Raw genomic sequence first — 20,148 nt, 5'->3', positions numbered from 1 at the left:
CACCAAAAATAGTTTTAATAGATAGCGTGTTCATATTTCATCGGTAGCCGTATTGTTACTCATGTATGATATTGGCCGAAGATCGCGAATTCTTTCTAATAGAGTTAAATCACGTAGTGTTCCACGATTTGTCATTTCACGTGTATCGCAGCTGTCCGGAAGACAGCCACGTGAGGCTCTAATCTTCTTACATTGAAGGTTAGGACAGAACGCATGGTACCTCTGTTGCATTACGTATGGCTTAAGAAATTATGAAACTCTGAAAATTATATTTTACGGTGAAGGACGTTAACTCTTCAGAGGAGAATGTCTGTCCAAGATCGTTTGTTGAACATGTCTGTATATTAGTGGAAATTAGCTCCTTCGTTAATATAATGGTGGCTTAATATAATGGTGGTTAACCAAAGGCAGCTTCAAGATGGTTTGCAATAGATCTTAAGGCTCGCTTTTCTGTAGGGGTCACATGTCATAACATCCCTCCCAGGTATACTGTATATACTATTTTTAAGGCATTATACCTGTGTCTTAGACCGGGTTGTCATTATTGTGATAGTGTCTCTTGTCACTGATAGTTTTTCTCCACATCTGTAATGCTGAAGTCCTCCAATTTTTTTTTATGCATACCTGTACCATATGAGTTTGATCATCATTATTGTTTAAGAGTTATCACTTTATCTTCTACACGTGTATGAACCGCGTCATGGGTATGTCAAAATAGCTTAATCCGTTCATAATGTGAAAATACCTTGATCCGTAATCCATCTCCCAAGGGATCAGCGTTCTTTACCGCTAGCGTTTTGCGTTTAAAATGCTTAGATGCGTTCACTTTGTCGGGTGCAGGTATTAGCAAGAGCCAGTGCTGCCATAAGGCCAGCTTAGTGTTACACCCTTCTGAAGAAGCCATTAGGTGTCAATAACTCAAAGTCAGCGAGCAAGTGTAATGGGGAACACCATGAAACCATAGTATCATAACGACTCGTATGAACAGAAAAAATTGACATCTTGATTATGAGATTCTGAATGCCAGATTTCATAGCAATATGATGAATTTGATGAGAACTACAAAGAGAGACTCAACTCTACACACACACACACACACACACACACACACACATATATATATATATATATATATATATATATATATATATATATATATATATTGAATATATATATATATATTATATATATATATATATAGATATAGATATAGATATAGATATGTATGTAGGCCTATATTTGTAATAACTATTATGTCCTCTTAGCCTCTGGAAATCTTCACACTTTTTTGACACGCTTGTCATTGCAAGCCTGAGATCGACATGTAAGAATACGAAGCAATTCTGATGTCCGTAGCAGTATTCGAAGTTTCGAACCCCCATCCGTAGTAACAGAACTAGGTCAGGTTACCAACCTGTGTGTGTGTGTGTGTGCAAATATGAATAGTAACAATGCGCTTACCCAAAACGTATGGAACAGTGAAGCGAGAATATCTGACCTGTGGGAAAGATGAAATAATGAGGCTTTTGTTCCCGGATGGCGGGTTTTTCACATGAACGATCTCAAATGCTGTGAAGGCTTCATTACTTCTTTTGTATTTTGCGTATTAAGATTTTTGTTTGCTTTATTATCAACATTTGTTAAAGGTCTGTTCAAGCTATGTTTTCAGTACCGCTCCATTTAGTTTCTCTTTGTTTTTATTATTATTGTTTTTTTATTGTAATCATAATTGACTTATGATATTACCTTCTGCTTTGAATTCTGTTCACTAATGTTATCTAACCCACTGTTACCATTTTAAGGCTATACAAATATTATTATTATTATTATTATTATTATTATTATTATTATTATTATTATTATTATTATTATTATTATTATTATTATTATTATTATTATTGAAGAGCAACCTTTCAGCCTTCTCATTTCTCCAACTGTATTTTTTTTACTGTCGCTGCTGTACTTGCATACTGTATTTGTTTATGGACATAGGTAGGAAAATAAATGTTTGAATTACAATTATTATTATTATATTATCAGCAATGTCGGAGTGTATTTGTTCAATCTTTCATTTCATATAGTTGTATTTTCGCAATTTCTCTGTTGTATCGCCTCGTGTATTGGTATACGGGCTTGAGTTGAAATCATATATATATATATATATATATATATATATATATATATATATATATATAATATATATATATATATATATATATATATATATATATATATATATATATATATATATATATATATATATATATATATATATATATATATATATATATATATATATATATATATATATATATATATATATATATATATATATATATATATATATATATATATATATATATATATATGAAGTTTTGTCACTTATACGCTCGTAACTTTTTATATCCACAAATATTAAGCCCCAAATATCGTTTAATGCCAGTTCCTATACCTTGGGAATAACTAAGATCCAAGGAGAATTATAATTGATAAGTGCTTCTGAGCCGGCCAGGATTCGAACCATAATCTGGTTTAGAAACAACGATAGTGTGATACAAACATACACACACACACACACACACACACATATATATATATATATATATATATATATATATATATATATATATATATATATATATATATATATATATATATATATATATATATATAAACTATATAATATATAAAGGAAATTGTCAGTGTTTTCGTTAGTCCCATACAAACCATGTACATTCATATGAAAATGAAACGACGTTTAAAACTTGGTGTGTTTTTCTCGCTTTTACCAAATACAGCAACTCACCTTAGGGCAGAACCCTACCATGAGAGAAATAAGCGTAATTGCTGGTGTCTGTAAAAAAGACCAACCTAATGAACGCGTGTCGCTTTCTCGCGCCATTCCCTCTCAAATTTCATTACGTAACCCCTTCCTGTAATTGGCAACTGCGCAAAAGTGAAAAAAGAGTTTAAGCGGGATAATAAGACTTACTGAATTTTGTTTTTTGAAAGGGAACCTCAGCAAGGCCGGCTGCTGAGTTTTAGTATAGCTTGAATTCAGTGAGTTACCCTTTTAAAATAGTTTTAAGTGTGTCATGGCAACCGAATGTCTCAGAAAACAAAATTCGTACTTGTACACTCAAAAATATACTGCAACATTCTTCCAGTTGATTTTGTTTACCAAACAGTGCTGTATCCTATTCTTTCGATACACGCAAGAAAATAATAAATACAAGAGAAAAAAGCTTTTGAAAATTTTACGACACATTTTGAAAAATATCACCTTAGAGCGCAGGGAAGAAGGGTCAGTGAGGACACTATAAAGTTTGAATCGAAAAGATAAGTGTGATTAATTATACGTAGTATCTGATAATTGCTGTGGAAATTACAGGAATAAAGAAATAAACGTACCTTCCGTAATGGTTGTCAAAAAGCACACTAGCAAAGTAGGAAAAATCGTTTCCATAAGCTTGCTTGTTACTCATGATTTCAAACATGGGCGGGAAAATTCAAATGACTCGCGTAGGTGAGATGGAAACCACACGAATGCACAGCACCTCATCTCCAAGGCCATTGATCCCTAACAGCATAAAGCCAGTGTTTTGATAAGCGACAGTGAATGGTAGCCTAGCATCAACAACAACAACAACAACAACAAAAATAACAATGTAGACAGATACACTGAAAAAAGAAAAGGAACTGTGAACCCGTTGCATAGAAGTGTGCGACCCCGTTGCATTTGGCCTGCAATACTCCAGGATCAGCGGATCATTAACGTAACTCGCTTAAACTCCTAGCAACCGAAGCTGCGATCAAGAGAGAAAGATAAGCACAAACCATTCGCAGATAAAATACTGAAAGGTAGATGTTTGTTTGAAGAGTTGTTTATTTAAGTTAGAACTGATACAAGTCATTTCCCTAGTTTTATACTACTAAAGATATTATTCGTTTTAAGTGTTAGTTTGATCTAAAGATCCAGAACGAATAAGATTAGAAGAATCACAATATATGCAAAGATCAGGTAATTCACTATAATCCCATTCATGCATTGTTTTATTACCGATGTTTACAAACTTAAAAGAAAATAGTGGTAGTACATGTAGTTACAAATGCTGATAACCTTGGAAACATAACAGAAAGTCCTTTAATTTAGTAACATATTGTTACAATATCATAGTAAAACGAAAAATCCAGTTAAAGTAGGAAAGTGCGGGAAATTCGTCAAAAAATTCGTCAAATGCAACAACAGCAATAAGTGTTGTGAGTTGGCTTTATGCGCTTGGTAGAAAGTTGCCAGACAGTACTTTTAGAGGCTGTTGTCCGAAATTTTAGAGAGTGCTGGAAAACTTTTTTGAGGGAATTTACTTAATCTGCTTACAAATACATTCTCGCGCATGTGTACACACACACACACACATATACACACAAGCGTTGGTGATGGATATATATATATATATATATATATATATATATATATATATATATATATATATATATATATAATATATATATATATATATATATATATATATATATATATATATATATATATATATATATATATATATATATATATATATATATATATATATATATATATATATATATGTACGTGTTAGAAGTGATCAACACACAATTAGATGTGGAATAGAAATAAATTTCTGGCACACATCGGGATCGAACCCAGGTCTTTCAATTGAAAGGCAAGGGTTTAGTTGTTAGCGTCGTTGCCATTCAATTAAAAGACCTGGGTTCGATCCTGATGTGAGTCAGAAATTTCTAAATATATGTGTATATATACACACACATACATACATACATACATACATACATACATACATACATACATACATACATACATACATATACCTGTGTTGAGGATGCAAGAAGGTCAGTAATTAAGAGCATGGAGAATGGAAAGACACCAGGACTTTGTGGGATTATAGTAGAGATGTTGTGGTATGATGAGGACTGTATGTATGGGTGGCTAACCAGAGTTTGTTAGGTAGAGGTGGATGAGGTAAAGGTTCAGAACCACTGTATAAAGGTAAAGGTGATAAGGGGACTTGACAGTTAGGAAGGCAAAACATTACTTAGTTATATATATACGGAAAGGTGTTTGGAGGAATTTTGACTGAAAAAGTAAAACACATGAGAGGAGGACGAGAGTGCGTGGATCAGTTTTTATTATGAAACAGATAAGGGACAAGAATTGACAGGAGCAAAATGGAGGATGTTAAGAAAGCATATCGTATGAGATATATTACTGAGATAGACTGAAACTTTTATGACGTAAGGAAAGTTTGTGTGAAAATGTGAAGGGTTTTGGTATAAATCCGGACCTGTTTCACCTTTAGTTTCCCAAACATCTTCTAGAGGACTGATATGTAGTAGTAGAAATTTATAATAAATAGTCTAAGGTGACAATACAAACAAACAGACAGCCATTTAAAAAAAAAAATATTCACCCTTTCTTTTCTACACAGGCGGCCTCATGCTTTTTAGTGTCAGGCCCGTTAAACTACCTGCCTTAATATTTATACAATTTACATATTTCTTTTGAAAGAAATGGGTCGGATTTATACATTCCTTTGTTGATATTCATATCTTTACAGAAGCTTTCTTAGATTCTGTCATTTTTCTTTCGGCATACTATTTGAATAATTTATCTTTTTTTCCCTTATGTAAACGGTGGCATGATTGTTTTTACTAACATGAGCGAGGATTACATTGTTCATCTGTGCTTATCTTCTACTTGTTTTTGCTGTTTTATTCTCTTTTCCAGTGTTCTTGTTCTCTGATAAATATAAAAATTGCCACGTGACTTGAATGGGATTTTATATACACATCCTTTAGTATTTTCGGGAGAGTTCTTTATGTTTCATAGTTTTATTGTTCTTAAATGCTACACCAACCACAGAATTAGAAAGATGGGGAATGTCTTTGAAATTATTACTGTATGATAGTACAAACAGGTTTTCTAGGTTGTTGTTATTGTCACGAACAGACCTTTTTTTTGCCGCTCTTAATTCTCTGTAATTCAAAATCTGGATGTTTTTATCTTTAAACTGTTTTTCTAATTGTCTCTTTAATCATCAGTACACTCAGGGTTACATGTGCGTAACGCTCTTAAAAACATAGATGTACAAACTAATTTCTTTACTTTATTGATTTAGCCAGAATAAAAATGTACAAATATTAGTAGGTTTTCTGTACAGGCTATATTTAAACTCCTTGCTACTCCCGTTTGTTAGGCAATCCCAAAAGGTTAAGCTACTGTCATTTTCCATTTCCGTACTGAGTTTTAGTGATGAGGCCAGTTCATTTTATTGACGGAAGAAAGTATTTTCATATTCGTTCCCTGGCCAAATATATATCATGTCGTCAACTTACCCGAACCACATTACGTTGCGGGGAATGATTTTGTTTAATATTCTGCTTCCAAAACATTCCCAATAGAGTGCTCAAGGTTGGAGATGAAGGATTACCCATTGCCATAACAAAATTTTGAGAGGAAAATTTTCCGTTGAATTGAAATTTGTATCCTTTTGCAAACATTTTAATCAATTCAATTATGGTGTTCATGGAAAGCATTATTTCTAGGTGTCTGCTTTCTAAGGTATCAGATGAAAACTCTAACAAAATACCTTTGTTAATAATGATACCACACAAAAACTCACAAACCTAGATTTGGTATTAATTTGTGCATTATTTACAGTAAATATATTTATCAACTCTTCACCAGGAATGGTACCAACCGGTGGGCTGAAAATATCAACAACGTATTTTGCCAAATTGCGTGGAGCGGAACCAGTGGAGCTAATAATTGGTCCAGCGGGAAAATTTGTATTATATATACGTTTTCTTACTCCATACAAATATGGGAAAGATTTTAAGGTCACATAAAACCATTTTATCAGGTTTCATTTCCATTTATTAGTTCCTTAACTTTTAGTTTTCTGTAAAAGAAAACTATTTTGCCGGCTTTGTCTGTCCGTCCACACTTTATTCTGTCCGCACTTTTTTCTGTCCGCACTTTATTCTGTCCGCATTTTTTCTCTGTCCGCACTTTATTCTGTCCGCACTTTTTCTGTCTGCACTTTTTCTGTCCGCCCTCAGATCTTAAAAACTACTGAGGCTAGAGGGCTGCAAATTGGTATGTTGATCATCCACCCTCCAATCATCAAACTTACCAAATTGCAGCCCTGTAGCCTCAGTAGTTTTTATTTTATTTAAGTTTAAAGTTAGCCATAATCGTGCTTCTGGCAATGATATAGGATAGGCTACCACCGGGTCGTGGTTAAAGTTTCATGGGCCGCGGCTCATACAGCATTATATCGAGACCACCGAAAGATAGATCTATTTTCGGTGGCCTTGATTATACGCTGCACAGAAAACTTGATTGCGGCGAAGAAACTTCGGCGCATTTTTTACTTGTTTTTATAGAAATTGCTATTCACACCGTTATTCACTCAAAATAAAAGTTCATTAGACAGTGCGAATAGTAAATCCAATAAAAATATTTTTAATTTCTTTAGAAATTTGTCTTCAGTTTTCGTTTTTATTTTCAACCAAGGTTTTCCTAATTTTGCATGTTCATATACTGTCTGTATTTTGCAAAATTCCTCCTGTCGAGGTTACTTTTCCCACTTGTTTTCAAACATGTGCGTTCTCTTCTGTAGAAACTACTGTAACATAGGCGGTTAATGGTTTTTGTGGCTTCTTCCATATTATTGTGCTGACATTTGTAATAATAATAATTATAATAAAACCATACATAAAGTAGAGGCCCCCTTGACCGACAGTCAGCAATAACCCTAAAATTCCGGGACCACCTAAGATTACCTGAGGTTTCTTTAATGCTACGTTACCTGCGGACGCGTGTTGATATTTGAGTTAAAAGATAAACAAGACAACGGACTCGCATCATGATTAGCGATGGCCGGCTCATATAATTAACGGGGAAAATTACACGATAGCAAAGCTTACCAGGGGAGGAGCCATGACGCTGATTACAACTCGAGGTATTTTTTATTTTTCCTGGGAGAAATTACCTATGCGAATTGCCTCAAAAGGAATGGTCAACCTACTATAGCCTGCTTGCAAAAGTTAAATTTACAATATATTGTTTCATTAGAAGTTTCTTATGTATTTATCATTATAATCCAGGTATCTTATTAGTAAGGGTTAGTAAGAATGAAAAAATTGCATAGAAGAAAAATTGGAATACTTAACAAAAAAAAATATAGAATATTGTAAGATCTTGAATATTTTAGAAAACTAGGGGTTACCTAATCCTAAAATTGCCGGTATTTGTGAGACATAATATGTTATTATAATAAAACCATGGATAATGTCAAATACTTTGGTTAATATATTCTAAAATTATAAGTTATAAGTAAAATTATGGTGTACTTAATGCTAAGGAGATGTTTATAGATAAAAAAAGAGGCTGAAAATCACTGGATGCTAAGATTATTATTATTATTATTATTATTATTATTATTATTATTATTATTATTATTATTATTATTATTATTATTATTATTATTATTATTAAGAAAGTCATATAGAATACATACTGCTGTAGTCAGGAAAATGCACCTTTTCATGCCATTGAAAATGACATAAAATGCATTGTAGTGCTTTATTGTTATGGAAAATGTGCTCACATTATAAACCAAGCTACTTCTTAGCAGAATGGAATGCCCCTATTGTGAATTAAAGAAAGAATAACCAAAAAAAGAGAACCATGATGAAATGCAAACAAAAGGAAATAAATAAAAAGTCATATTTATTGAAAGGCTAAAAAAGGCAATTAAAAAATGAGTTGGCTGAATAAGACTTGGAAATCAAGTAAATTGAAATTGCATACAAGAGTAATCATATCTAATGCGATCTGTATTGCTACGCAGATATGAATCACAATATAAAAGTGAAACTATGGCCAAAAGATTTTGTTGATATAAGGATAAAGCTTGAAGAAGAATATTAGTAGTTAGATAGATGGCCGAATAGAGTAGGAATTGATGCCATTAGGAAATGACTGAAAATCCATATTTGGATGGTATAATGATGAAAAGGGAGATAGAGATGGCTTGGACATGTCTTTCGTCCTATGGGTACAAGAAGTGTTGGAAGACCCAGACCCACTTGAATGAGAACTATGGGAAGGGAGGCTGGAGATGAGCGGAGATTTGTGGAAGATAAAGCTCAGGAAAGCGGCCTTTTGCGTCACGCGGCGTTGGAGGCGATGCTGATGATCAGGAAAAGGAAAAAGTAACCCTCTGACAGAGCAATAAGTATATGCAAAAATAACTAGCAGGCTAGAAATGTGTCAGAAACTGAATGCTGTCTTTCTGTTCTTCGTCAAACCTATTTTTTTCTTGTATTGTTTTAATATACTTTGCACTGGATAGTGTTAAAAGTGAAAAAGAAATGTCAGGTATATTGATTTTGGTCGATGATGTTTTAATACCCCTTTTCATAGTTTTGATAAACACTAGATTTTAGACGATACTCTCAGAACTGAACAAACGACAGTTATTACTTGAAGTTTCTATAAAAATAGTATTGAAATTACTCATTAACGAGGTTTGAGAAATATCATTTTATCTTTTTTATTGTGAAATCAGCCGTAAGGCCAGCTGAAACACCTTTACCCCAAGACCCTTCTTGCAAAAGAGCAAAGGGAAAAAACTTATTAGCAACAGAGCAACTGAAGTATGAATGATCTTACTGGCGTTGTAGGATTTGGTCTAATTGAAGGTTAGCCCAGTATGACTTTCTACATAAGGAGCCAGAATTTATCACAGGGTTACACCCGCCAGTCTAGTGTAGCATTGACTCTGGAGCTCAGCAGTCATCGAGTGGTTCAGGCCGGTAACTGTTTTATTTTATCATAAAGCTCCTCTGACCTTCCGGCTTCCTGTTTCCTATAACTTTCCCTCTTTCAAGGAACGGTCTATAGTTTCCTTCGGAATTTGGTCATTTTTTCGTATATCCCTTATTTTCGTTTTCACGTGTTTTCCCCTGTGCCTGGCAAAATCATTGAATAGCTTATGACGACAGCTCTTGCATGTCTATGCCTAAGTTACTGAAATTCTGCTGTGATCCGTGGATTAATAATTATGGTGATAATTAACGAATATTTTAAAAAATGATAACGTAATTCTGGTTTCTCTGCCCTTGTAATTTCACGAAATTTATCATATCACAATAAAATCTTAATACAGATTTGTACAGATTTTACTTCTACCCTCCCCGAGGCTCAATGAACTCGAGGTATACAATACATTTAAACAAATTATTTGCTTGACCGGAAAGTAACATTGTTACAAGGGGTGGGGCGGCGTCAGGACTGATTCACTGAGTGAGACAGTGACGTGGGTTGCTCTTGGAGACATTCTCTTATCGTGACCCTACTATGCTTCCAGTTGTGAAGTTCAGTCGCTGAAATTGTTGAAGTTATTCACCCCCAAAGTCCGGAGAGGCATGAGATTAAGCATATGAACCGTGCGCTCGTAATAGCAAAATATGAAACTGTTTCACGAACGAGTATTTCGTCAGCGAACAGATTTCTTTGCTGTATTTTCCCCGGCTGGAATATGCAAGTATGAAATTTGTCTCGCAAACGCAAAGTTTAATCTCGGCATATGATTAAATGGTTGGAGATCATCTTTCGACGCAGCAATAGCGATATCCGGAAGGATTTCAGTTTTCGCAGAAGGAATATAAATGACCTGCAGTTATGTTGATATGTTTTAAAAGTATAGAGATATCTCGGCAATTAGTTACCTGCATTCAGATGACGACAGTCAGGTAGCTGAATGTTCCTAATGATTTTCTTAATTGCGAGACGCATTTGCGCCATGGCGGTGTCAAACAGGTAAATGGACGCCATTTGTAATGTTTAACAATTCTCCTTAAAATTAATAGCATGGCAGCATTGCGAAGAATTTAGCAAAATTGCCTCCAAAAATGGACACACGCAGGTAATATTCTTTTGACAGGTTTTCTGATATTTTTACTAAAATCAAAATATTATCAGTATTTTCAGTAAACTATGGCATACAACTTATTTGACTAGCTTAATGTTGATGTTCATGTTTCTTAGAACGGAAGTAGTTTTTATATAAAATGTTTTTTAAATATATTTATATTCTAGTATAATGAACTCTGTTAATATTCATGTTTATATTTTTAGAACTGACAGCATCATTAAGAGTGAACATGTTACTGAAAATAAAAAAAGCCTACTTATAAAAGCAAGCCACTAGCTATTTTGATGATTGAAGTATTTCATTTACTTGCAGATTCAGATGTCCTGCCTTCGTAGTCCACTACGCATCTATCATGAGAATTTGCTTTGGCATTTTAGATGCAACTGATAACTAATGATTTAGATTACGGAACAGCATGAGATAAATCCTGTCGTTAGAGCGAAGTTGTTAGGATTGATTGCGATGCTGAAGTCGCGTTTTCCATGCTAGGAAAGACTCAAGTAGTAATTACTCTCTCTCTCTCTCTCTCTCTCTCTCTCTCTCTCTCTCTCTCTCTCTCTCTCTCTCTCTCTCTCTAACAGATTTTTTAGGTATTTGAGATTTCTAATTGTCACAATAATGACTTTTACTACAAGTCAACTGCCTTTCAGGGCAGAGGATATTGTACGAGTCTAAATGATGTTTTAGATAAATCTTGGATGTCGGTACTCTTAATTGTCACACCTAATATGGCTTGTAACATGGTTAACCAATGGTTAACCAACAACATATAATAATAATAATAATAATAATAATAATAATAATAATAATAATAATAATAATAATAATAATAATCGGCTGGTCTAACCTAGGGGTTAGTCTTTTTCATTTAGTTAAGGCCTAGGCTACGTTGTTGGATTTGCTAAGTTGGCTCCCATGTCCGTTCTGCTGAATACAGATCGGTTTGCTTATTGCTTTTTGTAAGGAAAATGCTTGGTTATTTAGGCAGCGTAGGAATGGGCAGAAGTTACCCTTCTTCCGACTTCATTTTTTTAGGGGTTGGGGGTCGGGGATGAGTGTTTGGTTCACAGTAAGTAAACATTTGCGACTTATAGCAACAAACAGTGAACTAACTCAGTCATTGAACGTATTATAGGTTAACCATTGACATGCAAATCATTGTTCATGTTTTGATGTATTTTTCAAGAGTGCGTCTGTCTGCCCAGATCAGTAAGCCTTAGAATAAGAAAAAGTCTTGGGAGTCTTTATTCTAGATACAGTGGTACAGTATGGATTTGTAAATATTCAGTCTGTCGGCAATAAAACGCTGCTAATTAGAGATTTGATAAATGAAGTCTTGATATATTTAGCGGTTGCTGAAATTTTTTTCTGAGTACTGTGGCACTTAATAAGGCAGTCAATATGGAATACATCGTATAGTAAAAGAAAAAATCTCAGACCATGTCATTATTAATATGCACAGTATATGATGAACTGAGTTTTGCGGGTCTTGCAGAAGGACCCTAGCGAGAAACACTTTGTGTAAAAAAATTACAAAGTAGTTCAGGCCAACAGGCAACCTAGACGCGGTATGCGTATGGGGGAAAGCCCTCTATAATGAATGGCATTGGCTTTGATATTATATATACCTTTTCCACCCTATTGATTACTAGACACAAGTCATTCATGTCAAGACTGGTACGGTACTCAGGTATTATTACAAAATGTGAACGCTTACAGATAACTACATACGGAATTATTACAAAATATTAAGTAGAAATTACTCATTAAAAGCTTGCACTGCAAGATTTGTTTTAAATATTACAAAGTATGGAAAATTTATTTATACTGTGCATTAAGAAAATCATTGGAATTATTGATATAAAAAATATACACTGCTAAGAACAGCATTTGGCATAATTCATAGTAATTAATGTGCAATTTGTTACTTTATACGGTGTTAAAACATAAATTTCAAATAATTATTTAATGAATTGCATTCAGATGAGATTAACACATCAAATTTTATACAAATTTTATACAAAAAAAGTTTAGGAATACCATAGCTTTAATGATGTTAACAGGTTGCTGCAGAATGAATTGTACTACAATAAAAAAAAAAAACAGTAACAGTAAACAGTACTGACATTTGACGTTGCTGGTATTTTAGATCCGTATATAAAGAAAATGGAAAGAATGTGGACTGGATCCACGAAAAGATTGTGTTTCTAATAGTGAATGCTCACTTACTATCGCTCTGTATATATATATATATATATATATATATATATATATATATATATATATATATATATATATATATATATATATATATATATATATATAATGAGTGTGTTTATGTATCAGTGTGTTTGCGCGTTTTAGTTACTCTTAAAAATTTTATTATCTTTATCTTCAACCTTTGCTGGTCTTGAAGTTGGTTATTGTATGTGTATGCATGTATTGAGGGTCGTGCAGTTAAATTTATTTGGTTTAAGGCCGGCCACACGTGCAGTTTTAACTGACAGTTATGACTGTTCAGTTATAACTGACACAGTTTAAACTGACGTCAGTTAAAAATGAAATGCACACACACACACAGTTCAATCCCTCAGTTTTTACCATGGATTCCGAGGAGTACGATCTTGTCGTTCTCGTTGTATTCTTTGTAATGTTACAAACAAATACAAAAGAAAATAAAAAGCGTAAACAGAGCTGCAAAAAAGTGGTTACGAAGGCGAAATCAATGTTCTGATATTAAATTATTAAAGGAATTAAGTGAAGAACCAATTGATTTTTTCATATATTTTCATCTTGTTAAACGGTGATTACAATAACCGTGATAAAAAAACTGGCCTTTTATGGACTATGACATTTTCGATTAATTTTCATATAATTTCAATTTCCTGAAAGCCATTTTCATCTTGTAGGCCTACATTTATATTGCAAACATTGGGGTCTTTAGGTGTTCAGTCACTGATAACACCAGAATCTTCTTCAGTAAAGTCACTGATCAGATTTTACTCGGTCAATTATTCAATTGAAATTTAAAGGAAATGCCAGTAATATTTATTTTTAGCAGCCTCTTTAACTATTATATAAATTTTGTTTGTAAAGGTAATGTTACCTAACTATAGTAATACTTTTCCTTTTGTACAATGACCTTTCATAGTTTGTGTTTGAGGTTCCATGGTGAGGGTACACTAGAGAACAGTTTTCTTTACTCAAATATATTTTAAATCAAATGTATGCATTAATAGATGTACACACATAAGCACGCAAATTTATGTGTGTGTGTGGGCTTTTGTATGTATATGTATATATATGTGTGTGTAGGTATGTATGTATGTAAAAATGCCCCATATTTAGTTAATTATCATTTACTGGCAGCAATGCATTCATTTGTAGAGTTTCTATATGCTGTTTTCTGTCCTTATTAGTATTTTACAGTTTGTATGTAAAAGTTGCAGAAACAAGGAACGTTTATTAGTGCCACAGGCAGGTTCAGATCGATAGAGTTCAATGAATTCAACAATCACTTCGTTTTGTTTAGTGCCATCTCAACAAATTTTTCGCCGCTACCACCTGTAGAAATGAGAAGTTGAGAACTGTACAGTTACGAATCCCCACACACGCTCAGTTCAGTTACTCCTTTCAGTTAAAAATATGGAACATTGCATTTGTCTCAGTTTAACTGAGTTTTGTTGAACTGACGAAATGAGCAACTGAGATACCACACACGTGCAGTTTTAACTGACAGTTATAACTGAACAGTTATAACTGTTAGTTAAAACTGCACGTGTGTCAGCCTATAGACTAGTCACAGGAAACAAATACAACAGCAATAAAACGTGCCTGTAGCGACCACTTGTGCGAAGATTTCGGTAGAGTGCGGTGGTAAATGGTAACTTGTGACATGTCAGTTAGTTTCCCTGTTTCAGGTGATACCGTGGGGATGCAAGTCTAGTTGAAATTTTACCATTAGTGTTTTCAGTGGACAATATTGGTTGTGATCCGTAGTGTCATTTCATGTTTTCCATAGCTGAATGCAGTTAAGGACTTTTATAACAACTCTCGAGGTACGTACAAGTATATGATTAGCTTTTGTGTACTAGGCTAAGTTTGCGTGCCCCTTAAAAAGCTTAAGTATACTGAGTTTTCGATTTCGAGGCCCTTAAGCGCAGCATTGCAATTCCCATAGCATATATGGTGCTATCAAAGTTATTTTTTATATCATGTCAGTGAATACAATAATGATTTTTTCAGTTCATAGCCTAATGAGTCTTACTGGAGAAATGAGATATCCTCGGTAAAAAGTTTTCTCACTGCAGTGCAACGTAATTCATATCGTTATTATCTTTCTAATAAAGAACTTAAATTACCCCCATGTAATTTTCCCAGGAGACAGTTCGGTAATATTTTTACTACATTAGTGTTTTTCCAGAGACATGTTCCATTATAGTTTCGCAGGCATTTTGAGTGGGTTCCGTTTGAATACTCACTTTCGTGATATCCCACCCTGAAAAAAAAATCAAAAGACCTGTCAATTAAAATCTGGTAAAAATAGTCAGGGTGGTATGGTTCTCCTGTGTTTTAATATTTGCTTTGAATTTCTCGTTAGCAAATAAGTAGTCAATTCAATTCACTGACTTGAAGTTTCATTTAATGGAGGCATAGACTGCATTTTATTTTTACTAAGTAGTTTTAGGAGGTACTGTGTCCCCCATCTTAAGCCGCAATAATGGAGTACCACATTGGGAAAGAAGGTTTTTGATAGGGGGAAAAATGAAACGAGTGAAATATAAGGATGTATGTACCTAACCTAATCTAGGATGCTGTGCTCTTACCTGGCCATTGATTCTCCCCCTCCCCTAACCTAGCCTAACCTAGAGCACTGTTAATTAAAGTAAGCAGTCCCTGTTGAAATGCTTCTAAGCTGTCTGCTACCTCCAGTAACATGCAACTTTTATGCATTTTACCAGAATCGTTATGTAAGTCATTTAAAGAATAAGAAAATACACTAGAAAATCCATATTCCAACAGGGATACACCCAACCTAACCTTCTTAGGATGCCAGGGTCTAACCTTCCCCTTCCTTCTTGACCTAGCCTGACCCTAAGCAGCATTTGGCATAAAGCATAGATATACAAGAATGCCTGTTTGTTATTTTGCCATAGGTTAGGTAGTGGATCCTTACTTATATGGGTGCTTACCCCCTGTGGACCTCCTCCCGCCTAACCTAGCCTATGGCAAAATAACTAATAGACATTCTTGTATATCTGTATGCTTTATGCCACATGCTGCCTAAGGTCAAGAAGGAAGGGGAAGATTAGACCCTGGCATCCTAGGAAGGTTAGGTTGGGTGTACCCCTGTTGGAATATGGATTTTTAGTGTATTTTCTTATTCTTTAAATGACTTAGATAACGATTCTGGTAAAGCTGCATAAGAGTTGCATGTTACTGGAGGTAGCAGACAGCTTAGAAGCATTTCAACAGGGATATGCCTAAACACAGCCATCCTTTAACCTAAGTATCATGTTCTGACCAGGTCATCCCCACCAAGACAGACTATTTTCCAATATTACCAGTAGTAGTTTAATGCCTGTACTCAATATTGGAGTTTTTAGCTTTATTGTTAAGTCTCTTGAATATGCTTAAAACATAAAAACATGCCACAATATGCTTAAAACTTAAAAACATACCACAATCTGTTGCAGATTTACTGCTAATTTACAGAGATATTTGCTGACAAATGTTGTTATCCACATACTTTTTCTAAGTTGTTTGTGTATGCTTCATTGTTCATGTGCCTTAGCATATTGTGGGTAAGAATGGCTAGTGTATTTTAGAAATCTTTTGTTATTTTCTTCTGGAAATGTGAGTACACAGACAATGCTGAAACCTGAATGGTTCTTTTGGCATTCAAGTGTTGCTTGAAAGAACCACTGTAGCTTCTTGGTTATTGTTCCGTTTGGTGCAAATGTGTAACTCTTGTGCCTTGGATTATTTTGCTGGTTTCCTTCTCTTACATTTAAGTGTTTTTTTTTTTTTTTTTTATTGTTTATGACATTCATTTTGGTAACAAATTTATAAGTTTAAAGAAACTAGAAACCCTTATATCCTAAAATTATCAGGGACACAGGGATAACTTGGGTTTTTGAGGAGGATAATACAATATGAGTGAAATACAGGGATGTATTCCAACATTGCCATGACACTTCTGCAAGTTCTGGTTATGATTAAGGCAAGGTTTATTGAACTTTTGTTAAATTTTTACTTGAAACCATAGTCATATTCTGCATTTGAAAATATGATTTTCCTATTTTAATGTGTGTTTTACGTTTCTGATATGAAATTCATTGGCAAGTAAGTAATTTTTAGAGATGCAAGCGCCTCTTATATTCTTGATTGGGGTGGGGGGTCCAGAGTAGGAAAGTGTTTTTTTTTTTTCCTGGGAGGGAAGAGGTAAAATACAAGAGTGAAATACAAGGACGTATTCAAAGACCCCATGATGGCTTGCTTCTGCAAGTTCTGACAGGTTCAAGTGTGGCTTACTAAATATTTTTAAAGTGACAATCAGACACTTAATTGTAGGGAGTTTGTGACCAAGGTTAAGTTAGGGCTATTCCAGGCTGGTGAAAGCCCCCCAGGCCAGTTAAGCCCAAGTGATCCTAGGCTTGGTTAGGCTACCTGTGGTTGGGTTAGGTCACAACCCTGTTCATTTCAATTTACAGTGCCATAGGCATTGGATGAAGGCTTTGCTTCTCATGGAAAATGAGCCTGCACATCCTACCACAACCCAGTTGGTTGGTGGCGAAGGTCATATTAGGGTCATGGTTTTGCTTCTTAATACAACTGCAACCAGTCAACCATTGGACCAAGGTATGTATTATTGTTGCAACAAAATGGTTATACTGGAGGAATTTCCTGGAGGAGGTGATTGTATTGCTTTAGGAGTAGCAGGAGAAGGAGCAAGGTTTGAATACAGAGGGTAGCTGTATCCTGAAAGGAGACGGTGATGTGAGAGGCTTTCAGGGTTTTGATATTGATAACTTTTGTGTTTAACTGGCAAAGGGAGGCGACAACAATCCTGAGGATGACAAAACAATAGTAATCCTTCGATCATCTCTACTTCCCTTATCCACACCAAACCCTTGGCCACATCTTGCTCGTTGTGACCATAGGCTATATGTATGTAACTGCATAAAGTGGCGCAAGTACGAATGAAGTTGTACAAAAGTGGATGAATGTGCAGAGTTAAGATTTAACTGGTTTCTCAGCCAGGTGAACTAGCTGAGTATTGGACATATGCTGACTGGCTCAATTATGATGTCATTTAATGACTGGCTTATTGATCACCACACATTCTAGTTTTTATCAGTATGACTTTATTACTGAAGGTGCTTGAAAGATAAAACAGGTGAGAGGTACATGTATAAGGAATGGCTTTGATAACAAGGTGCTTGTTAATTTTGTTTAGGCATTTCAGCAAAACTAAAGAGTCTGCAGTTAGTAGGGAGAGAGAGAGAGAAACAGAGAGAGAAAGGGATGAATGTTAAACTGTTGTATCATTACAAATAGTCCTGTATTTAACTTCTTTTGTGGTACTGTACATTGCATTTGTACCACAGAGATCTCAGTATCATACTTATAGATGCATGTATTACATATAATACTCTTGTAATGACGTGTATGTGCTAATGTTCGCTGAATAAACAGTTGAAATGAGCTTGTGTCAATTAAAATCTCACCTACTGACAACAGCTACTACAATATGCTCACACTGAAAAAGTGTTTTGCAGAAACTGCGCAGGAAAGTCTAGCCTAGCTGAGTACTGCATTCTGCTGTAGGCTACAGTTGCATTTACCCTTTATGGTTAGTCAGGTTATTGTTTTTAATTTTTTGTATTAGATGTGCTCAGCATTCTTTTTTTTTCAAATTCGTTTGGTGGTACAATGATACAGTAACTTGATTGTGAAAACAAAGTGTGGAGAAGCTAGCCTATCGTGACAAATTCTGAAGTGAGGTAATTTGCTAGCAGGAGTTTTGTATTTTCGGATGGTTTACATAAAATGTGTTTTATTAAACTACCCAATATTCATAGTCACAGTTAAGTAGGGTATCATCGCACACAAGCAATCCATAGATGGTTTGTGTGTTGTATACAGTGTACGTGTATTTCTGACTCCAGGATGACTGATGAAGAAGGCAAGTGGTGTGGTATCAGAACAACTACAGCTTATGTTTTTGGCTGTAATTCCAGTGCAGAAGATGGGTTTACTGGATGACCTGATGTAGATGGATAAGGATTTGATGGGTATGAAGCCCCAAAGTTTCCTCAAGCTTGCTTTTAATGATAAGATCACCGCTGCTGAAGCTTAATGGTGTTAGCTCTTACAGCATGAGGGGAGTTGACCAAGGCTTCACTTAATCATTCCCTATCACCACTGGGATGGTTGAAAACTCAGTGAAGATATCAAATACTTCTCAGAGCTTGCTGAACCTTAGTGTAACAGGATTAGAGATGTTATCCCTGTCATCATCTCATTTGTTATTTGTCTTGAGCAAGCTGGGTAGCAGTGGCAGCATTCAGCATACTCCCCTCAGACATGGCCTAATACCCCGATTGACTGCCATCCTCATTTGACCATTCATGAACATTGTCATCATGGAAGTCCCCTCTGACCTTCCTGTAGTATTTTTGTAAGTATGTAACCTCAAACCCTGGAAAATTGACTGCAGCCTCCCCCAGCATACAGGCTATGCCAAACATGCAACAAAGTAAGAGGAGAGATGTCTTTCCAAGCAAGATCCCAGTTGCACATTAACGTATGTTACTAGAATCCCAAGTTCTGCAGAGTTTTATAGAGGGATAAATGAATTTTTACTTAGCATTTCCCAACGTTCTGTGTGTGTGTGTGTGTGTGTGAGAGAGAGAGAGAGAGAGAGAGAGAGAGAAGAGAGAGAGAGAGAGAGAGAGTTTTAGTTTGCCGTTTGAGATGGTTTTGTAAAGTAACGTAAGTTTTTGAGAGAGAGAGAGAGAGAGAGAGAGAGAGAGAGAGAGAGAGAGAGAGAGAGAGAGTGTGTGTAATTGTCGTTAGTGAGTGTTTCGGTTGTTGGAAGAGGGATAAGGGTCGTTAGTTGGAGGTTGTTTACGGCGCTGTC

At 34.9% G+C, this 20,148-nt stretch overlaps 1 protein-coding gene across 9 annotated transcripts in view; it reads left to right on the top strand.

Annotated features, from left to right (window-relative positions):
• The window catches only part of Mp (Multiplexin), a 657,865-nt gene that overhangs the window by 253,341 nt on the left and 384,376 nt on the right, over window positions 1–20,148 (top strand). The window contains exon 1 of one of the 9 annotated variants that reach the window (XM_067131169.1): window positions 14,849–15,061. The exons of the other annotated variants lie outside the window; for them this stretch is intronic. The gene's annotated coding sequence lies outside the window, so the exon portion shown is untranslated. Of the gene's footprint in view, window positions 1–14,848; window positions 15,062–20,148 lie in introns of those variants that run through there. 9 annotated transcript variants of the gene reach the window in all.

Source organism: Macrobrachium rosenbergii, chromosome 29 (genome assembly GCF_040412425.1).
Source record: "Macrobrachium rosenbergii isolate ZJJX-2024 chromosome 29, ASM4041242v1, whole genome shotgun sequence".
Lineage (NCBI taxonomy): Eukaryota > Metazoa > Arthropoda > Malacostraca > Decapoda > Palaemonidae > Macrobrachium > Macrobrachium rosenbergii.
The sequence above is the reverse complement of the archived record's forward strand: the minus strand, read 5'-3'. Positions and strand labels throughout refer to the sequence as shown.